Genomic DNA, 7,500 nt, shown 5'->3' with positions numbered 1-7,500 from the left:
TTCGATTTCTTACTAGCAGAGCGTAGTTTCGATCTACGGACCTCTGGGTTATGGGCCCAGCACGCTTCCGCTGCGCCACTCTGCTGTTGAAATTTGTTGTCTGCATTACGTTCCAATAACAGCTTTTGTAGCATTTTAAATTGCTGTGTTACTATCATGCATCGACCGCGTACCCAGCATTCTAACACAGAACCATCGATGCAAAATAATGGCAACTACTGTTCCCTACCAACACGAAATGGTTTTGTATTTTTTTGGAACCTCTTACCCTTACCTAAGCAACTTGATTACCATCCGTGCTTTAGCGGAAAATGTTTTAGTCGGAAATAGTCTCTAAAACTGTCGAAGTTTCTTGGCCTCTATAGTATAGGAAAGCACAGAAAGCATCTGGCTAGTGTATCTATCTGATTCCGGTATGTCAATCAAGTTAATCACCACAATTCATTGGGATCTTACTTTAATGATGTACTACAGATCCCAAAAACAAAACAAAATTCGATGGCGTACGTAGCACATGCATTTCAATGTTGTGCATTACTGGAATGCAAAACAGAACATTAGTTGCAAGATTTCGTGGCGCAATGGTAGCGCGCCTGACTCCAGATCAGGAGGTTGCGTGTTCAAATCACGTCGAGATCAGAGGGTTTGTTCTGCATTTTGTGCTTAATTGTATTATTTAACGACTTAAGAGCGACAGTTATTCTAGGACAACAATCTTTCGACTTTTAGGACGTGTAAACAATTTGACAATTGCATTCAACAATACTTTTATTTCAAATTGCATATTAATGTTGCGTAAGCAAGTTGTTGCTTACCAAAAATGTAGTAATGTTAAGAGAAGGAGAAGTTCGCCAATTGCATGTAGTGATATACTTAGGGTTCGTGAAGAGGTGATGTAACTAGGGAATCTGATTAGTTACAGTTTGTGTTTGTTACAGTTGCTTATGGATTCTTTGAATGAAAGGTCAATATTGGACGTAGAATGCATCGACCGGGAATCGAACCCGGGCCGCCCGCGTGGCAGGCGAGCATTCTACCACTGAACCATCGATGCTGATGAAATCGGTGCGGTTTTATGTCTTTAATCGTTTCACATCATTTACAACAGTTTGTTTACTGCTATTTAAAACAATTAATTTTTTTTAGCTATAAATTCTGTAAATGCATCGACTTAATATTTCAGCTTCGATCTCTTACTAGCAGAGCGTAGTTTCGATCTACGGACCTCTGGGTTATGGGCCCAGCACGCTTCCGCTGCGCCACTCTGCTGTTGAAATTTGTTGTCTGCATTACGTTCCAATAACAGCTTTTGTAGCATTTTAAATTGCTGTGTTACTATCATGCATCGACCGCGTACCCAGCATTCTAACACAGAACCATCGATGCAAAATAATGGCAACTACTGTTCCCTACCAACACGAAATGGTTTTGTATTTTTTTGGAACCTCTTACCCTTACCTAAGCAACTTGATTACCATCCGTGCTTTAGCGGAAAATGTTTTAGTCGGAAATAGTCTCTAAAACTGTCGAAGTTTCTTGGCCTCTATAGTATAGGAAAGCACAGAAAGCATCTGGCTAGTGTATCTATCTGATTCCGGTATGTCAATCAAGTTAATCACCACAATTCATTGGGATCTTACTTTAATGATGTACTACAGATCCCAAAAAACAAAATTCGATGGCGTACGTAGCACATGCATTTCAATGTTGTGCATTACTGGAATGCAAAACAGAACATTAGTTGCAAGATTTCGTGGCGCAATGGTAGCGCGCCTGACTCCAGATCAGGAGGTTGCGTGTTCAAATCACGTCGAGATCAGAGGGTTTGTTCTGCATTTTGTGCTCAATTGTATTATTTAACGACTTAAGAGCGACAGCTATTCTAGGACAACAATCTTTCGACTTTTAGGACGTGTAAACAATTTGACAATTGCATTCAACAATACTTTTATTTCAAATTGCATATTAATGTTGCGTAAGCAAGTTGTTGCTTACCAAAAATGTAGTAATGTTAAGAGAAGGAGAAGTTCGCCAATTGCATGTAGTGATATACTTAGGGTTCGTGAAGAGGTGATGTAACTAGGGAATCTGATTAGTTACAGTTTGTGTTTGTTACAGTTGCTTATGGATTCTTTGAATGAAAGGTCAATATTGGACGTAAAATGCATCCACCGGGAATCGAACCCGGGCCGCCCGCGTGGCAGGCGAGCATTCTACCACTGAACTGAACTTTGGTCTTCTGCTAGACTTTGTCGAGAGCAGACGTGTTTTCAAAGGGCTCTGGGTTTTTATTGATGTTATGTTTTAGCTCGATATATTGTACTTCTCTTTTATCTAACTTCATCCGAGAAACTCTTCTTTTTTTACAAAAACAAATATTTTTCTTTTATTCAATACTATTTTTTCTTTAATTTTAATATTCCATTCTACTTGTTTATTTATATTTATTTTTCATCTCATTTTCCGTTCTTTTAAATTTTTTTTTTCCCATTTCCCTTATTATTTATTTATTTATTTTTTAATCCTCTAAAATCCTATAAAAAAAATATTTTTCTTCATATTTTAATTGGTCTTTAAATTTTTCTCCCTATATTTTTCCGAATTTTATTTCATTTTTTGTTTTTACTTCCTAAGAATTTCTGTTTTACACTCTTATATGTAAGTGGGTCCAGGGTAGCAATGGCAGAGGAAGGAGCATCTAGTAGAAATTCTACTAGAGTAAGACTCCATGGGACAATCATTAAAATCCCAGTTCCTCTGCCAAACATTTTAAAATGTGGGGAGAAATCCTGTCAAGGTGAGCGAGGTAGCGGTCCCTGGTCTGGGGATCGCAAGAGACAATTGGCGGAGACACACATAAAAGAAAGACATTCTAGGAGAGGGGTTCAGTACACCACCCAGTATGTCTGCCTTGGCTGTAAAAAGGAATTTAATTCCTTTATTTCAGCCGGCAGACATGCAAGACCTTGTACTGAGTCCCTTTCCTCCAGTATTCTCCGCCATTCCCTCGAACTAACCATTGCATCTGCAATGGATGGTTCGCAGGGGTCTTCTTATCTCGCTCACTCTTCTCTCCCCACGTTTTCCCCTTCCAGAATTGAAGGGGACAAAATCATTTTAAAATACCCTGGGAAACCCACGAAGTGTCCTAGGTGTGAGTGGACTACCTTGGCAACTAACACCAGAGCCATGGGTAGTATCCACAGACACCTAGAGACAGCCCACACACTCTGACTAGTTAAATATTGGGAATGCGGAGTGTGTGGATTTGCTGGAGATGGCCCTACACTAAAAGGACATTACCAAAGGTTACATTCCAATCGGATACCCTCCATCCGATTTGCTGGGATATCCAGTATGGATGGCTCCAACCGTGACTCTTCTGCTGCAATGATCTCTCTAGAGGGTGTTACTGCAACAGAAGACGAGCGTGATGAGCTATCCGTGGTGGAAATCCCAGCGATCGAGGAATCCCCTGGTAATGTCCTATCTCCAGCAAATTTTACCGCAAGCCCTATTTTAGATCTTGGGAGGGAGTTCGCCTCCTCTTTTAATACACAAAATTTTAGTTGGCTTTATGAACTCCCCCACAAGAAAATACTAGCCCCACAATTTTATCACAAGAGATTTTAGACCCTTCACCTAACCCTGAGACCTTAACCTTTGTCCCCAGTCAGCAAAGCAATCGAGGACGTAGTCAAAACAGCTCAGAAGAGCAGAGCCAAAGAGACGACGATTTTGTCAGTCTCTGGGTTCCTGCCTTCTTGAGCTGTGGGACTCTACATGACCTAGACGACGTCCTCGCACGTTGCACAGCTGACTGGCTCCCTAAAGCACAAATTTTACAAGACCCTAGCCCTGAACAACCCCGAGGAAACCCTGACAAAAGAAAAAGAAATCAAAACCGGCAGATGCAGAAGGCCCGGCGAAATATCAAGCAAAAGGCGTATGAGGCGAGGAAGATTCAGCGGCTCTTCAACATTTACCCAAGAAGAGCCGTTCGAGAGGTGCTCGAAGACCGTTCACCCTCCTACGATGGTACTGTACAAGCTGCGGAGGAATATCTCAAGAGGACTTACAACCGATTGAGACCATCTCCGCAGCAGTGCCAAAGTGCGAGGGAACTCTACGACACCTGCGACTGGTCCCAACCTTCAGAGGACCAGATGAACTTCCTTAATCGTGCGCCAACCCAACAAGAGCTTGAAGCTAAGCTTCGCCGGGCTACCAACACATCACCAGGGGTTGATGGCCTAGAATACCGTCATCTTAGAGCCATCGACCCCAACTGCATTCTGCTGGAAACAGTTTGTAAAATGGTTTGGAAGCTAGGGGTTCCTAATTGTTGGAAGACATCGCGAACTGTCCCCATTTTCAAGAAAGGGGACACTAGTGACTATTCCAACTTTAGACCAATATCCCTTCTTCCTACCATTTACAAGCTGTTCTCGGGAGTGATCAGCCAGAGAATAACGCAAGTCGCTTCAGACCTTGGCTGGTTATCTCCCGAGCAAAAGGGTTTCCTCCCGGGGGTCCATGGTATTCAGGAACATACACAGCTCTTACAGACGGTTGTCGAGGAGACAAAGACCAAACGAAAGCACATGTCTATTGCATGGCTGGACATGTGCAACGCGTTTGGATCTGTGCCTCACGCCGTTCTGAATGAGCTGTTCACATCACTTCCAATACCAGAGGACCTCCGGCGCATCCTGGTGGACATATATTCGGGAAATCGGATGGATTTTGCCGTTGGGAAAGAATCCATCCGCATTTTACCGACAGCAGGTGTTCGCCAGGGTGACGCTCTTAGCTCCCCTATTTTTAACCTGGCTTCCGGGGCCCTCGTCAGGGCCGGAAAGTCCAATATTAACCCCGGATTTTTATTATTTGGCTCGCTCGTGAAAACCACGGCATATGCTGACGACATTGCCGTGGTTACAAATTCTCCCTTCGAGCTCCAAAATATTTTAAACGTTTTTACCCTCACCGCAAACACCTTGGGGCTGCAATTTAATGCCGGGAAGTGTGCTTGCCTGGTCTTCGACAAAGGCAAGCCGTCTGACGCCCAGTGCCGAATTGGTGATCAATTAATTCGGTGCTTGGGTCCAGACGACCAAGAAACATATCTTGGTACACCAATCGGAGGAAAATTGCGGTTCCGACCACCAACTGACCTTATCCCTAACCTCGACAAGATTGCCGCCTCCCACCTCGCACCATGGCAAAAACTTGAAATCTTCCGTAGCCACCTTCTTCCCTCCCTTTCCCATCACCTCGCTTCGGGTCGGGTCCTGAAAGACTGTCTTACCCAACTGGACACTGAGTGCAGGAAGTTTCTAGGCCTTATTTGCAACCTTCCCAATCACGCAACGGTCCCGTTTTTCTACGCGGACCGGCGGGTTGGGGGCCTAGGAACATGCCGCCTCACTGATGATGCCGATATCTGGACCATCGCCAGGGCTGCTCAGCTCCTCACTTGTAGAGACCCTACAGTGAGGAACATATGCCGAGAGCAGCTCCATGACACCATCCGGCGAGGGTTCAGAAACGAGCATCCAGGAGTGTTGCCAGTTGGGGAATATCTTTCGGGATCCGTGGATGGGGGGCTCTACAGACTGAGGTACGCGGAGGCAGGGTCCAATCTTTGGACTCTTGCCCGCCAAGCTGCAAAACGACTGGGAGTGCGGATTGATGTATCCGGCGACGAAAATCTAAGAATTGTCGCCGATGACGTCTCCGTAAGCCCAGTCAAGGCAGTCCGCGGACTTCGGAAAGTAGCTCGGCAGCGCTATACCAGGGACCTAATTTCTGACAAGAGCCACCAGGGAGTAGTTGCCACTGGCCTCTCCCTGGAAGACAAGTCGAAAGACATGGCTCGCCTGGTATCCTGCCGTACGCCCCTCTCCTTCCGAGAATGGAGATATCTTCACAGGGCCCGGCTCGACATCCTTCCTCTTCGGGGGCACTCGTGGTTTTGCTCACAGGAGCAAGATACGAGTTGCCGCCGATGCGGAAAGGAAAACGAGACCGGGTTTCATGTGCTTAACCACTGTGAAGAAGGTCTCCAGCTCGCCACCAAGAGGCACAACACCATCCAGGATCTCTTGGAGTCGCTGCTAGTCAAGCAAGGACACGACGTCACGATCAACAATGCCATCCCCGGGCAGAGGTTAAGACCGGATGTTGAATTTCAACTATCCGGTTCCCGGGTGATGGTCGACGTCGTGGTCTGCTTTGACCAACCAGGGAGTATGGAGAATGCCTACCAGCGGAAATATGATAAATATTCTTCGCATGGGAGGATTCTCCCCCTGGTTGTCGGGTCTCTTGGATCATGGTACCCCAGGAATGACGAAATCCGTTCGATTCTTGGAATCAACGGAAGATCCTGGGGTGCCTTCCGATTCAGGGCCCGATTGGCAGCGATCCAGGGATCAATGGATATGGTGTGTGCCCATTTCCATCATGGTGCACCAAACCCCGAAGCTGAGGATATCCCCCCTCTTCCCGTAGAAATTCCCTACCCAGTAGATTAGTAGACTCTTTCCCATCTATTTTATTTATGTAATTTTAGCAATATTTTAAAATGCACCTACCCCATACATGTTTATTCCCCTTCCGGAAACCCCTCCATAAACTAACTAACCACTGAACCATCGATGCTGATGAAATCAGTGCGGTTTTATGTCTTTATTCGTTACACATCATTTACAACAGTTTGTTTACTGCTATTTAAAACAATTAATTTTTTTTAGCTATAAATTCTGTAAATGCATCGACTTAATATTTCAGCTTCGATTTCTTACTAGCAGAGCGTAGTTTCGATCTACGGACCTCTGGGTTATGGGCCCAGCACGCTTCCGCTGCGCCACTCTGCTGTTGAAACTTGTTGTCTGCATTACGTTCCAATAACAGCTTTTGTAGCATTTTAAATTGCTGTGTTACTATCATGCATCGACCGCGTACCCAGCATTCTAACACAGAACCATCGATGCAAAATAATGGCAACTACTGTTCCCTACCAACACGAAATGGTTTTGTATTTTTTTGGAACCTCTTACCCTTACCTAAGCAACTTGATTACCATCCGTGCTTTAGCGGAAAATGTTTTAGTCGGAAATAGTCTCTAAAACTGTCGAAGTTTCTTGGCCTCTATAGTATAGGAAAGCACAGAAAGCATCTGGCTAGTGTATCTATCTGATTCCGGTATGTCAATCAAGTTAATCACCACAATTCATTGGGATCTTACTTTAATGATGTACTACAGATCCCAAAAAACAAAATTCGATGGCGTACGTAGCACATGCATTTCAATGTTGTGCATTACTGGAATGCAAAACAGAACATTAGTTGCAAGATTTCGTGGCGCAATGGTAGCGCGCCTGACTCCAGATCAGGAGGTTGCGTGTTCAAATCACGTCGAGATCAGAGGGTTTGTTCTGCATTTTGTGCTTAATTGTATTATTTAACGACTTAAGAGCGACAGCTATTCTAGGA

The 7,500-nt window shown here is 44.6% G+C and overlaps 4 non-coding genes across 4 annotated transcripts; 3 read left to right on the top strand and 1 right to left on the bottom strand.

The window, feature by feature from the left end:
- The first annotated feature begins 567 nt into the window (after positions 1–567).
- Trnaw-cca lies at positions 568–639 on the top strand. Its single transcript has one exon. It is a non-coding gene; the product is annotated as a tRNA-Trp (tRNA).
- A 344-nt stretch (positions 640–983) lies between these two features.
- On the bottom strand, positions 984–1,054 carry Trnag-gcc. The gene has a single exon. It is a non-coding gene; the product is annotated as a tRNA-Gly (tRNA).
- Positions 1,055–1,747: 693 nt separating this feature from the next.
- Positions 1,748–1,819, top strand: Trnaw-cca. Its single transcript has one exon. It is a non-coding gene; the product is annotated as a tRNA-Trp (tRNA).
- Positions 1,820–7,359: 5,540 nt separating this feature from the next.
- Positions 7,360–7,431, top strand: Trnaw-cca. Its single transcript has one exon. It is a non-coding gene; the product is annotated as a tRNA-Trp (tRNA).
- The last annotated feature ends 69 nt before the right edge of the window (positions 7,432–7,500 follow it).

This window comes from Daphnia magna, unplaced genomic scaffold, assembly GCF_020631705.1.
Source record: "Daphnia magna isolate NIES unplaced genomic scaffold, ASM2063170v1.1 Dm_contigs127, whole genome shotgun sequence".
Classification (NCBI taxonomy): Eukaryota; Metazoa; Arthropoda; class Branchiopoda; order Diplostraca; family Daphniidae; genus Daphnia; species Daphnia magna.
This window is presented reverse-complemented; position numbering and strand designations above follow the sequence as displayed.